The sequence below is a fragment of the Nicotiana attenuata genome, chromosome 9 (assembly GCF_001879085.1).
Source record: "Nicotiana attenuata strain UT chromosome 9, NIATTr2, whole genome shotgun sequence".
NCBI lineage: Eukaryota > Viridiplantae > Streptophyta > Magnoliopsida > Solanales > Solanaceae > Nicotiana > Nicotiana attenuata.
Genome location: NC_031997.1, coordinates 287,742 through 304,100, shown reverse-complemented (window position 1 = coordinate 304,100; position 16,359 = coordinate 287,742).

The window sequence follows — 16,359 nt, the reverse complement described above, 5'->3', positions numbered from 1 at the left end:
TCGTATTTAGATGTATTCAGAAGTATTCAAAAATTCCATCACTGATTTTGTACTTATTACAAAGAATTTTGCATGTGTGTATGTAGATGTATTTATATGTATACAAATTTTGGCTTCACTGATTTGTATGTTGCATAATGCATTTAGATGTATTTAGATGTATTCAAAAAGTACATTCACTGTATTTTGTACTTACTAGACTGGCCTTTTCATATTGTATATAGTTGTATTAATAAGGATTTTCAAAGTTCCCTTCACTGTTTTCTACTAATTGCAATGTCTTTTATTGTTGTATGTGGATGTGTATATATATATATATATATATATATATATATATATATATATATACTACTTACTTACTNTTCATGGTTCTGCAGTTAGAAGGAAGTCATGACTATGTATTTTCAATATACGTCAATGATACAACATTATCTTTCTCAATAAGGGAGTTTGCGCTTGTCACTGGTCTCAATTGTGTTGGTAACCCTGATGATTTTGAGTTCAATGAAAAGGTGCCTAACCGGATTGTTGAGACATACTTTGGCGGTGCAAATCTTGTCAAAAAGAAAGATTTGTTGACATGCTTTGCTGAGAAGAATTGGGGTCATGACAACGATGGGGATGCCATCAAGATAGCTGTGTTGTATTTAATATACACTTTCATATTTTCATCCGAAAAGAACAGCACAACCATCCCAAGACTACATTTTGACTTGGTCGAGAGTGGGAGATATTCTGATTATCCATGAGATATAAAAGCATTCGAAAACCTTATAAAATCAATTAGCAAGAAGATGGATTCTCAGAAGAAGTACTATAGGATAGCTGGGATGCCTCTCGCTATGCAAGTTTGGTTTTACGAGTGCTGTTCAAATATTGATCCCAAAATTGCACTGCAGGTTGATAACCGGGTACCCAGAAAACTCAATTGGAGATCCACCATCAATCAGCCAACCTATGCTTATCTGATGAACGGCATGTTCAATGACCAGGGAAACATGGTAATTTACTATTTCTTAAGTGGCTGTTATTTTTTTTAGAATATATTTCTGTTATTCAATACAGTTGCATACATCCTACATTTGCATACAACCTACATTTGATTTCAGATTTGCATACAGCAATGGTAGTTCACTTTGAGTGTATTTCGTTTTTTAGATTGTTTACAATGACATCCAGCCAAGCGATACAGAGCTTGCTGTTATTCAGATTCCTCCAATAGGCGTTGATGTATAGAACAGTCCTACTCCTACTCATTCAGACAAGTCCGCAGAGGATTCGGATGACTTTAACACCGCATCTTCAGTCTAAGAAGAAACAATGCTGCAAGTGTTGGTCCATCTTCATCACCGCCCCACAAAAAGCGCAAAGAACAGATTATAGATCCCTCAAATACAGAGACTCAATCAAAGATTCCTCTTGTTGGCGTATCAAAAATAGCACAAAATGTATTGCATGACAAGAAGCCGGCAGATTCTAAAACTGATGAAGTATCTTCTTTGAGGAAAGATCTATATTCATTCAAAGAATATGTGAGTATTTTATGCACATATTACACATTACAGTTTAGTGCTTAACATTCATATACTTTTGGGGCACCTCTCTAATTATTTCTGTATTGATAAGGTGATGGGCGAGTTCACGTCTCTGAGATCATTGATCAATGAAAACTTTAAGAAGCTTTCTGAACATCTTCAAGACAATCAGCAAAAGAAAAGGGTATACCAGAGAAAGAAAACCACAGGGAGACGTGATGATGGTATTCAAATGTCATCTGATGCCAACTTGCAAGATAATCCTAAAGGCCAAACACAGAGTGATATAGCTGTTGGCGAGAATGTAGAGGTTAGCATTTTTAACCTCTTTAGTATATGTTTATATCTCGTTTGTGCTCTTATCCAGATTAATCATATATAAAACATCATACACATTATGAAATACAAGTATATACATATTACTTCAGTATATTTAATTAATTTAACCATGTATGCAGATGTATTTATTTGTATTTTATTTTCTGACTGTATTTATACCTAAGTATTAAAACAATATTCATGTGCTATTCAAGCATCCAAGCGTTATAAACAATATTTATAAGTATACTATTGAAACAACAGCCCATTTTTTCACCGCATATCAGTTCATCAGTTCATATACTATTGATCTTTGCATGTTGTATGTAGATGTATTCATAAGTATTAAAATAGTATTTATATATATTTAAGCTTGCACTATATATTTAAGTCAGAAAACAGTAGTTAGAAGTATTTCAAATCTGCCTCAACAAAATACAAATTCTTATTCAAACATGTATTGTATTTACATGTATTTAGATGTATTCATAAACATGAATGAGTTTATGTATATATGTCTTTTATAATACACTAACATACATATGTATACATTTAACAGAATACAGATGTTAATGCTCTTTGTGTTGAGGTAAGAGTGGAGGCGAATACTACATCGAGGTGCCGTGTAACATACCACCTATATGCCAAGAGGGTGTATCTAGAGAATTCGATGTATCGCAATTTGAGCTGAACGACAAGTTTCTTCCAAGTCAAATTCCTGAAGCTAGAATTGTGATACATAATGCAGCAAAAAGTGTTGAATCAACCCCATTACCATCTCATAGGAATCGACGACCAAGTCGATGGTATTCTTCGCCTTACGAGTCGAACTTCGACTCCGCCGGTTAGTGAATTATTAAATAAAAACAATATTTTATAAAGTTATGATTTAATTCCCCATGGTATCTATAATTAAATGTCTCTATTCATGACTTCAATGAACAATAGGTACCTCAGTAAAGTTGACTCCCATATTTGAAAAAAGACACCCATTTGAAGATGATTTAATATCGGGGCCACATCCTACATTAGTCATTCAGGAATACGAGAAATGAGTTCGTGATGGTCTTCTCGCTAGACGTGAACAAAAGTTAGTTTTTTCCCCGGTATATCTATTATGCATTTATATTATTGAAAATGGATATAATATTTTTTTCCAATTACTTGTAGAAGTGATTTGGAAGACCATTACAAGAAGAACAAGTCAACACTGCATATACCGTTGGATTTTGGAGTTGATCAAGTCACTTCAAAAAATTGGTTTTACCTTCTCTCGTTTGACGGTAAACTATGGGATGACAATGTAAGCTATACCCCTTCCAAATCCAGTTTAATTCATTTTTGTTATGATTGGTTTGTCTAATTGTATAATTCACAATTTGAGATCTCACACAAATTTATATTTATATTGTTCATTTGCTATGTAAACATACTGTTATTCATGTGTCTTATATGATTTCTATGTATTTAACTGTATTTAGATGTATGGATTACATGTGTATTTAATTGTATGCATTTTTATTTATATTGTTCATGTGCTATTCAAGCAGTATGTTCTCTTGATTAGTTTCTGCACTATTCAAGTGTTTATATTTATTCAGTTAACATAATGTATTGAACTGTATTCTGCATCAAATACATATGTATTCAGGAGTATGTATCTTAACAGGTGATGCCAATTTATAAGTTCAATTTTTTTAAACTTTTAATGTACAGAATTATGTTCATTCCACTTGTTTTCAGCATCTGATACTTCTATATTCAGTTTTTATATTCAGTTTGTTTTTCTTGATTTCATTCAGTGTACTAATGCTATGTATTTAAATTTGTATATAGCATATTGATGTCATATTTTACTATTTGAGAAAGAAGGGCAAGTACAGACAAACAACCAACTTGAAGTATACAACTGTTGATTGTATATTCAACACAAGAATCGCTGAAATCTTCGACAAGTATGTTGATACAAATAGTAATGCAAATATAGCCAAAGAAGAGGAAGTGGTATGTGAGTACATAAGGGGCTAAAGATTGCTAGCTAATGTACCTTGGCATACTGTTGACAATGTCTTGATACCAGTCAACTTGAAGGACAAACTACACTGGATATTGGCAGTTGTCTCATTCAAGGAGAGATGTATCAAAGTGTATGACTCATACAGATCTGCAGGTCATGATGCCTATGTAGCTTCTGAGATAGATAAGCTTGCTAAGCTTGTACCTCTGTATCTATCAATCAGTGGTTTTTACAGAGATAAGCAAGGCATAGATTGGTATCATGACTCAGCATACACTGACAAGTCATAAACTGATCCCTTTGATGTTGTTTTCATATCAAATCTGCCTCAACAAAAATCTGGGAGCATGTATGTATTCAATCCTCTTGCTTGTATCATTTATAAATCTAATAATATGAATTGTTTTTAATTGTTTCAATCTACATTTTCAGGGATTGTGGGTTGCATGTTGCGGCATACACAGAGTTTCTGAGCACTCTTGGTGTGGTTCCACAAATAACATTTGATGCCAATTTACTCCGTCAAAGATATGGTGCTCTGCTCTGGGACTATGCTATGTAGAAGATAGACGCTGGTGCCATAAGCGAGAACGAAGCACCCTCAAAGATTGTTAGGCAAATCACGGAGTCAGATTCGTCGTTGAAGATAGTGTTAGAGTAGTTTTAGGTGAATGTAGTTTTGGAAGGTAGTTTTATGTGAATATTGTTTTTTGAATTTTGTTTTGGTAAAGATGGTGTTCAGTTAAGAAAAAACCATGTTTTTCATTTTAATCACCGTATCCACAGTGTTTATATATGATCATTTCAAGTATCCAATCGATGTTTCAATATTTTGTGCATCAGTATTCATACTTAATCAACAAGTTGTATTCGTATATATCCAACATGTTATATTCATATGTATTCAACACGTGTATCCGTATGTATTCAGATTCAGTCGTTTGGATTGTATATCCAAGTCAGAAACTGAATATTACAGGTTGTATAAGTATGTATTCAACCTGTTGTATTTATATCTTTTAAACAGGTTATATTTGGTTGGATTTGTATATTCAAGTCAGTCACAGTGTATAACACATTTGTATTTTCATATGTATTCAACAGGGTATATTAGTATGTAATCAGATTCAGTCGTTTGGATGGTATATCCAAGTCAGTAACTGAATAATACAGGGGCTATAAGTATGTATTCAGCAGGTTGTATAAGTATGTACTCAACCTGTTGTATTTACATCTATTAAACAGGTATATTCATATGGCATCAAATGTGTATGTAGCTGTATTCAGATGTATTTGGTTAGATTTGTATATTCAAGTCAGACACTGTGTATAACAGATTGTATAAGTATGTATTAAACAGGATGTATTCGAATGTATTCAACAGGTAGTTTTCAACAAAATTTAACAGACTATATTCATATGTATACAGATGTATTTGTTTGGTTTGTATATTCAGAAAGATTATACAATCTAGATTTATTTAGATGTATGCATAAAAAAATGAATGACTTATGTATTGCTGAATGACATATGAAATCTTTTTATAATACATTCATATTCATATATTTATAACAGTTTTTTTTCGTATGTAGTCAGACGTATTCGAATATAGAATATGAGTGTACCCTGAATTATGTATTCACACAACAATCTAATATACTAACTAACTATATCCAGAATCTATTCACAAAAAAAATCCCAAATGTATTATTTTAAAATGTCACCGGAATCTATGACACATCATTATAGCACTAATACAAGTCAGAATGTGAACTAAGTCCTACGTGGAGCATTTTTACACGTTCGCTTATTATGTCCTCCCTGCCCACATATGCTACATGAATGTTAATTTTTCTGCTGCAGCAATTCACTGAACGGCTTATCGCGCTTCTTCTTTGGCCTTCCAGGAGGTCTTTTCTATTTGGGTGGTAATACAACTTCCTCTGAAATATGTGCTGGTATATTCCATTCATTTCGTTCCGGCAGCGGATACACAGGCACCTCGTATGTCATTACAACAGAATTTGATTTGTAATAGTCAGAGCAATAATCTTCTAGCATTAGAAACTTGCTCTTCAATACAGCCCAAGCATGTGGGCATGGTAATTCGTCAACTTGGAACCTCCCACAAACGCATTTTCTCTCTAACAGGCACACTGTGTAATGCCTCCCTTCATCGTTCACCGTATGCAAGTATTCAGTCGATGGTATCACCTACATTTAAACATAGACCTATAAGTTTTGAACAAATATAAGCAAAAAAATTCATTTATATACCAAAGAATAGATGTATTAAATATACAACAGTATGAATTAAATCAAATATGTATTGAATATAAACATATTTCGGTATGTAGAATGCAGAAATATGCAGTTGAATACAATGAAATTATTTGAATACAGAAGAATACATCCTATATGTAGACTGGCAGAATATTATAGATAATGACATCTTACCTTATGAATACATTGATATACATTAAATATCAATGAACATATGGACTGTATTCCAAATAGTATAAATTGTGTCAGAAAAAAGTAAACCTTGTACAAGGGCTAAATATATGATACAATGACATATAAAAATAAAATTTACAGTCATGCGTGTACACATTGCCTCATTCAAAGTAAGCATCTCCTGGTATTTTTTTCCAAGCATTGTGTATGTCTGTGTAGCTTCTTTCCGGTTGCTGCAATTCCTACGTCCAAACATCTTCCTAACTTCTTCGAGGAAGTCGTATATTGGTAATTCCCTTGCTGACACTAGTGCGGCATTGATTGACTCATCAATATTTGACGTCATGGTCCATCCCCTGTTGACAGGTGCATACAACCTAGCCCACTTTTCGTATCCAGCTAACTCCAAGTATTCTTTCACCCTAATATCTACCTTCTCCACCTTCTCCATTAGACTGTCAAATTCAGCCTGTGTGTATGCTTTTGCCATCCAGAAGTATATCTCGCTCAACTTTGCATGGCTCTTTTTGAATTTCTTATATACGTTGTTCCATAGATGCCATATACAATCAAAATGTGGTACATCTGGATTCACTCTCGATACAGATTTGATGATACTCTCATTCCTATCTGAAACGATGCACATGTTTTCCCTCTCACCATATGCTTCCTTGAATTGCTCAAAGAACCACGACCAAGCAGCATCGTTCTCTGAATCAATAACACCATATGCTAGTGGCAAATATGACCTGTAAAGACAGTTGCATACATATTTTTAAAGTATGTATTTCAATCTTTAAAATGGAACTCATTTTATATGACATAGGTATTAATATTAAATTTTTTTATTATAATCCACATACTCACCTGCACCATCCAACGTGCTGGCCGAGACAATGTCCCGGTGTAATAAGATTTTAGGTGACTTCCATCCACAACCTCAATGGGTCTACAATGATCGAACCCCTTTATAAAGGCATACAAAGATATATACACATACATGAACTCATTTTTTGGCGATTTTACCAATCTAATGTGCGAACCAGGATATGTCTTATCCATTGTATATAAGTATCCTGGTAATTTTTTGTATGAATCAGCTGGTTCACCTCTCAATAAATTCATTGCCTTTTCTTTAGCCCGCCACGCCAACATGTAGCTAACATCTACACCTAAGTCTGATTTCACATCATCAATTATATCTTTTGGGGTGTATTTCCTCTTATGATTAGTAAGCTTGGGCCTAACTATACCACCTATAAGGCTGCTACTTCCCTGGCGTTGCGCCTAATCATACCACCTATAAGGCTGCTACTTCCCTGGCATTTCTCATACACCTTGTCCTTCAACAGACATGTATTCTTATCATTGAACTCTCTCACCTTGAATAGTTGTGATTTGTTAATGCTAGAAGCCTTAAACCTCCATTCACAATCTTCTGACATACATAATTATGCATAGCTGCAAAGAATTTATCATTATGCATATGATCAGTATAAATGCGTACAAAATACACTCATATACATTTGAATATATTATTACATCTACATATATAAATACACATACAACACAAATATATTGTAACGACCCGACCGGTCGTTTTGAGCTCTGGCACTCCGTTCAGCAGCCTGAGGCTGTGAGCAGCTTCATTTCAGGCATTATGACTTGTGCGCATGGTCGGAATTGAATTTCAGGAAGTCCAGAGTTGATTTGGAAAGAGTATTCTCATTTCGGAAGCTTAAAGTTGAAAGAATGAACTAGGATTGGATTTTTGAGTAAACGACCTCGGAATCGGGATCTGAAGGTTCCAACAGGTTCGTATGATGATTTCGGACTTGGGCGTATGCCCGGTTCGGGTTTTGGATAACCCGGGAGCGTTTTGGCGCCTATTGTGGAAGTTAGCATTTTAGAAGAAATTTCATAAATTTGGCTTGAAGTGCATTTCAGTGTTATCGATGTCCGTTTGGGATTCTGAGACTGTGAATAGCTCCGCATGGTGATTCCGGAGTTGGGGCGCGATCGGAAGTGAATTCGGAGGTCCGTGGGTCATTTTGGAACCATTTGGCTAAAGATAGAAATTTTAAGGTTTTTGAGAAGTTTGACCGGAGGTGGACTTTTTGATATCGGGGTCGGAATCCAATTCCGGAAGTTGCAGTAGGTCTGTAATGCCGAATATGACTTGTGTGCAAAATTTGAGGTCAATCGGACGTGATTTGATAGGTTTAAGCATCGAAAGTAGAAGTTGGAAGTTCTAAAGTTCATAAAGCTTGGATTGGGGGTTTATTCATGATTGCGGCGTTGTTTGATGTGATTTGAGGCCTCGAGCAAGTCCGTAATGTGTTTTAGGATTGGTTGGTATGTTTGGTTGGGATCCCGGGGGCCTCGGGTGGATTCCGGGTGATTAACGGATCGAAATTTGGAATTTTGGACAGCTGAAGGATCTGGTTGCTGGTATTTTCGCTTTTGTGGTGGGTTAGCCGCAGAAGCGGCCCGCAGAAGCGTAAAGAAAGCCGCAGAAGCGGAAGGTTTGTCAAGGCTCGAGGACCGCAGATGCGGTCAAGATTCCGCAGAAGCGGGACCGCATCTGCGGAAGGATAGTCGCAGAAGCGGAAGAGGGGCAGCTGGAGAAGACCGCAGATGCGGTCAATGTTCCGCAGAAGCGGGACCGCATCTGCGGATGGCGTGCCGCAGAAGCGCAAATAGGGAGACTTGAGAGGAACCGCAGAAGCGGTATTTGGACCGCACCTGCGGAACCGCAGAAGCGGTCAAAGGACCGCAGATGCGAAAATAGCTGGAGGCAGAAGGTTGTTTTAAAGTCGGGATTTGGCCATTTCTCTCATATTCTACATGGCTTTGGCGATTTTTGGGAGAGCTTCAAGTGGGGTTTTCGTCATCTATGTTAAGGTAAGTTACTCCTACTCATTTCCAAGTTAAATACAAGATTATATCATGGAATTAGACATGAAAGTTGTGGGAAAATTGGGATTTTTGGAAGAAAACCTAGAAACTTGATAAATTGGATTTTATCACAAATTTGAGCATGGAATTAAGAGTAAATTATATATTTGAGCTAGTGAAGCTATGGGTAGAGTATATCTTCGAAAAATTTCGGATTCCGGGCACGTGGGCCCGAGGGCGTTTTGGGCAACTTTTCGATCGGAGTTAGGAATTTCTATAAATTAGATTGTAATGATTAATTGAGCATATATTAATGGATTTGCATAACCGTTGGCTAGTTTTGGAGCGTGGTGCATCAATTAGAGTCTTCGGAAGGGCGTGGAATGCCGGTTATGGATCTTCGGAGCGAGGTGAGTCTCCTTTCTAACCTTGTAAGAGGGAATTGTCCCCATAGGTGAGATAACTGATTATGTGCTCCTATTTGCGGGGGCTACGTACGCACGAGGTGACGAGAGTCCGTGCGTAGCTACTATTATGCCATTGTCCGGGTAGTTAGGGCCCAAAAACATGTTATACTTGGATTATTTATGAACCTATTGATAGCTTGAATTGCTTAAATCACCTTGGATTAGTAAATGAATTTAAAAGGAGATTAAACATCATCTTTTCTGAACTGTTAAAAAGAGAAATTATTTTATTTGGATAAATATTCCCGATAAGTTCGTAATTGACTGATTGAGCATGTATCTCTATGTGTACCTGCATCGCATGCATGATTCGCGAGCAGGGTATGTGTTTATTTATGGAACGGGCCGAACGCCTCGGCAGATTAAATAGATGCATCCATAGGCGCGCAGTCGACCCTCGGCAAGTGCACAGTTTATTTCTGTTGGATCGGGCCGTCACCTCGGTGTGATTTGCGCATGTTATATTGTTGCTTGAGAATTTTAAATGTGAAATTTGCCCTTCGTGGCTTGATATAAATTGATAAGATAATAAAGAGTAAACCTTGAAAATCCTTGATTATTTGTTGAAGGTGTTTACCTATTTTCTGGCTTCGTGAATTAGGCCTGCTACATAAATCCATGATTTCCTCACATTTTTAGTATATTGTCAATTGACCTCTAGTAAGTGTCGAAGTTGACCATCTCGTCTCTACTTCTTCGAGATTAGACGGGATACTCATTGAGTACACGTTGTTTACGTACTCATACTACACTTCTGTGCATTTTTGTTGCACAGGTATATTTATCTCTAGCAGTCCACTGGGCATAGCAGCACAGATGATTCGGGGACTAGGTGAGTTGCATTATTCGAGGCGGCCCGCAGCTAGTAAAGTCCCTCCCAGTAAATTGTATTTTCTTTCTGTCCACTGTATTCCGGACGGATGTTGTATTGTATTTTATTTCCTTATCAGTAGATGCTCATGCACTTGTGACACCGGGTTCTGGGATGGATTTTAAATATTTTTGTATTGATTGCTAGTATTTAATTTGAGTTGAAGCAATTATCTCTTTACTTATGAAATTTAAAGGAAAATCTTGGTTTTCAAAATTGTTAAAAGTGGAGTTTAAATAAGTATTTGGTTGGCTTGCCTGACAGCGGTGTCCGGTGCCATTACGACCCTTAATGGATTTTGGGTCGTGACATATATACAATGGTATACATTTAAATAAGTCTGAATACGCCTATAGTTATATGCATACATTTAAATATAACTAATACATCTAAAAAAAATCAGTGAGAGCCACTGTAATAAGTATTTACCAGTAAAATACAGAAGAATACATGTATTTGAAATACATAAAAAATATAAAAGCACAACAGTGAAGGTCAAGTAAAAATTCCAAAATACACCTAAATACATCTATATACCATTTGCAACTCCTACCATGAATACAATATACAAAAAATAATGAATAATTAAGAACACTCAAACCTGATAGCATTAGACCTATCAACCCTGAATTAAAACCTTTCAGATATAGCATAATGCTCCATCACCTCTTTCAATGTAGCCTTATCCTTATATACTTGTCCAGCCATAACCTCCCTTTGATTAGTTTTTGAAATTATCAAATCCTTGTCCAGTTCGAACACCCCATTTGGTTCGCCTGAATTGAAAAGATCAAGAGAAAGTGTATCATCTGTATCAAAATTATACCTTTGAACTGCTTCGTCTATTTGCACAATGTCGCCTTGAATTAAACTACCTCCGGCTACAACTTCTTTATCAATTATTGTTATGCACAAAGGATACATCCCGAATTCTCTGTTCTCTTTTTTCAACTCTACATACACCCTGTAACCCATATTATTGTGTATTTCCATTGGCGTGCAATTTCCTTCTACTTTGTATTGAATTTTAATGGACTTTGAGCTCAAATATATGTCCAGTTGCTTAGAAATTGACGCAACCAAATCATTAAATGACGCTTAATCCTTTATCAGTATTCCCTCAATCGAATAATCGACGTAGTTACTCTCACTGTTCCACTTGCCAGAATGACGCAATAACACTGTTAAACTTGCCATATGTAAAATCGAATTATGTCGTATTTCTGTATACAATTGTATCAATCTCGATTTTTCGTAGTTGAAAATAGAACTGGGTACAAACTGGAACAACAGAAAAAAGGGAGAATTGAAAATCCAGAGATTGCTCTGTTTTTTGCTATTTTTCGGATTGAAAATCTTTCATGAAGCGTGAAATACAGATTATGGGTGATATAATTGTGTTAGTTGAGTTATATTAGGATACTATTTGGTAAATTGATTTCCTTTCCGTTTTAAAACAGTTGAAAGGTCCTTTTTTACGCAACTTACGTTACTGTATTCACGAATACAGCTCGTGAATACAGTCGAATACAACAACTGATTAGTTGGACTTCCCTGATTAACGCCTATTTTTGCTACTGTATTCATGAATATAGTAGCTTAAATACATCAAATACATCTCATAATAACAGAAAACGTAGCTACAAGCAGTAATATAGCAAATGGTATCTATAGATAGCTAATAACCACTAAACAATAGTGCTTTATGAAAATTTCTGTTCTTTTTATTTTAGAAAAAAATTAAGGCCTCTCGTTGAGGTTTGACTTTAGGCCCATTACTAAAGTGGAAGTGACACCAACTAGCCACTTTTGAACATGATGTTTAAAATGTATCCAGAATTTACAATGTATTTAAGAATTAGCCAATTCGCTCCAACTTCAGGACATCGTGTCCTAAGGTTCAAAAATTATGTCCAAAAACTCGAATCTTATGTCCTGAATTTTAAATTTACAGTTCCGAAATTCAAGAACTTAGTCCTAAATTTTAAATTAGCAGTTCAGAAATTCAGGATACTTAATTAGTCCTGAATTTCAAATTAGCAGCTTAAAATTTAGGGCTCTATGTTTTGAATTTCAAATTTGCAGCTCAAAAATTCGGGTTACAAACATTCAGGATACTTAGTCCAAAGTATGGACGGGTTGACTATTCTTTACATACATTGTAATTTATTTTTAAAGAGGAATTTTCAGAAACCACTATTGTTTAGTGCCTATTAATTTTTTATAGCTACCATATACGTAATTACTTCTTATAGCTACTATTCAGTTGTTACGGTAGTGTATTCGCTGTCACGACCCAAAATCCACTAAGGGTCGTGATGGCTCCGGACACTGCTGTCAGGCAAGCCAACTAAAATACTTAATTAGATTCCAATTTTGAAAACCCAGATTTTTCCTTCTAATTTCATAAGTAAAGAGACAACTGCTTTAATTCAAATTAAATAACAAGCAATTAATACAAAATATTTCAAAACCGTTCCCAGAACCCGGTGTCACAAGTGCATGAGCAATTTCTAAGAAATAATATAATACAACATCCGTCCGGAATACAGTGGACAGAAAGTAAATACAATATACTAGAAGGGACTATACTAGCTGCGGGCCGCCTCGAATAATGCAACTCACCTAGTCCCCGAATCATCAGTGCTGCTACGCTCAGTAGGCCACTAGAGTTACATATACCTGTGCAACAAAAATACACAGAAGTGTAGTATGAGTACGAAAACAACGTGTACTCAATGAGTATCCTGTCTAATCTCGAAGAAGTAGAGACGAGATGGTCGACTTCGACACTTACTAATGGTCCAATAATGATGTCAATAATTCATTAAAATCGTGGACTCTTATAAACATGATTTTGAATCCAATAGGAGGAAACAAGTAAACAATTATTTCTTTTATAGGAAGTTTTCCCAAAATTTCCTTTTCATTATTTATCCAAATATTCTCAAGCCATGAAGAGGCAATAACAACTTCAATAAGTTCAAGGCAGCAATACAAGCATGCGCAAATAACACCATGGTACGTACGGCCCGCTCCAATAGAAAATAAACTGTGCACTGCCGAGGGTCGAACGACGCGAATCATAGATGCATCTATTACCCCGCTCGCGAACTATCCATGCGACGCGGTCAACATAAAATAAACAATCACCCTGCTCGCGAATCATACATGCGACACGGGTACACATGGAAATACATGCGCAGATAGCCAATTAAGAATTTATCGAGGGGATATTTATTCAAATAAAAGCCACTTTCTCTTTTAACAATTTAAGAAAAGAAGTTTAATCCCTTTTGAAATTTATTTATTAATTCGATGTGGTTTAAGCAATTCGAGCTGTCAATAAGTCTGCAATTAATCCAAGTATAGCATGCTTCTGGGTCCTAGACTACCCGAACAATATCATAATAGTAGCTACGCACGGACTCTCGTCACCTCGTGCGTACGTAGACCCCAGAATTAGGAGCACATAACCAATTAATTTACCTATGGGGACAATTCCCTCTTACAAGGTTAGAAAGGAGACTCACCTTGCTCCGAAGATCCATAACCGGCCTTCCACGCCCTTCCGAAACTCAAAGCGATGCAAAAATGCTCCAAAACTTGTCGATGATGATGAAACACCCCACTTGAAGCTCTCCAAAATCGCCCATACCAAGAGAAAAATGGGTGAAATGAGCTCAAACCCCGATTTTAAAACACCCTTCTGCCTCCAGCAATTTCCGCACCTGCGGTCCTATGACCGCTTCTGCGGTTCCGCAGGTGCGGCCACTCTACCGCATCTGCGGTCCTTCCCAGGCCCCCTTATTTCCGCTTCTGCGACTTCTCCACCGCAGGTGCGGTCCCGCATCTGCGGAAATATGACCGCATCTGCGGTCCCGTCTCTTCTAGCGCAAAACCGCATCTGCGGTTGAAGTGCCGCATCTGCGGTCCAAAAACCGCAGATGCGGTTATGACAGCAACCAGCAACCTCAGCCTCCAAAAATCCCATTTTCGATCCGTTAACAACCCGAAATCCACCCGAGCCCCCCGGGACCCCAACCAATCATACCAACAGTCCCAAAACACATTACGGACTTGCTCGAGGCCTCAAATCATATCAAACAACGCTAAAACCACGAATCGACCTCCAATCTAAGCTTTATGAACTTTAGAATTTCAAACTTCTACTTTCGATGTTTAAACCTATCAAATCAAGTCCGATTGACCTCAAATTTTGCAGACAAGTCATATTCGTCATTACGTACCTACTCCAACTTTTGGAATCGGAATCCGACCCCGATATCAAAAAGTCAACTCTCGGTCAAACTTCCGAGAAACCTTCAAATTTCTATCTTTAGCCAAATGACTCAAAAATGACCCACGGACCTCCGAATTCACTTCCGATTGCGCTCCCAACACCATAATCGCCATACGGAGTTATTCACAGACTCGGAATCCCAAACGGACATCGATAACACTGAAATGCACTTCAACCCAAACTTATGAAATTCTTCCAAAAATACTAACTTCCACAATAGGTGTTGAAACGTTCCCGGGTCTTCCAAAACCCGATCCGAGCATACGCCCAAGTCCGAAATCATCATACGAACCTGCTGGGACCTTTAGGTCTCGATTACGAGGTCGTTTACTCAAAAATCCAAATCTTGGTTAATTCCTTCATCTTTAAGCTTCCGAAATGAGAATTCTCTCTCCAAATCAACTCTGAACTTCCCGAAATTCAATTCCGACCACACGTACAAGTCATAATACCTGAAATGAAGCTGCTCATGGCCTCTGATTGCTGAACGACACGCTAGGGCCCAAAACGACCGGTCGGGTCATTACATTCTCTCCCACTTAAACATACTTTCATCCTCGAACGTGCTGAGAACTACACTGAAGTAGTCTGAAATCACTGTTTAACACCTCATGCACCTTCCCGTGCTACCATAACTCAGTTGAGCACATTAGCTCGATCAATTCTGAAGATATTCCCTTTTATTCAAGCAAATAAGCCTTAAAGTCCAATTCCAACATCCGGAATTCAATGCTAGGCCTGTTTCCAACATACGCTCACCATATCAACATCTACACGCAGCACCAAAACACGACTGCATACCTTATCTGAATTTACCCCTCGCACCATTTTTTTCATAGGACCACAATAACATTCTTTGATCAATTTAGTCGAAATTCCATGACTCTGATGCTCACAACGCACCTCATGATATGCATAGCTCTTACTCTAACTCTTACAATACTGCCACGACGGAAGATAGGCGTAGAATTTCATAACCAATTGCTGAATCAACAAATCATTGGGTCTATACTCCTGACAAGAACCCTCACCTCACTCTGAACCGAATAATGGTCTTAGTTCCTTAATATACTTCATATACTCAAATTACACTGATTTTGAATTCAATGATCTCGTCTTACCCAGTACGAACTGCTCAGGCAATAAGCCACCCCGACATGACCAAAAGTCCCATATAATGCTACAATGTGCCAATAGGCTACCATATCGAACGCGATATAAAGGAAAGCAAACTTTGAGAAGGAAATTCAACTACACCGCTCGCGAATCATTCATGCGATGCGGTCGACTTAATTAAACAAACGCCCCGCTCGCGAATCATACATGCGACGCGGCCACACAGCTAATATAAGCTTTCCTCATAAAATAGGAAACAAAACACATAAAAACAGATACGGGGAACTGTACTCAGCTTCACACTGTTGCGGCGTGCAACCCGATCCGAACAACATAACCATGGCGGCGTGCCACCCGATCCACCCATAAAACTCGCA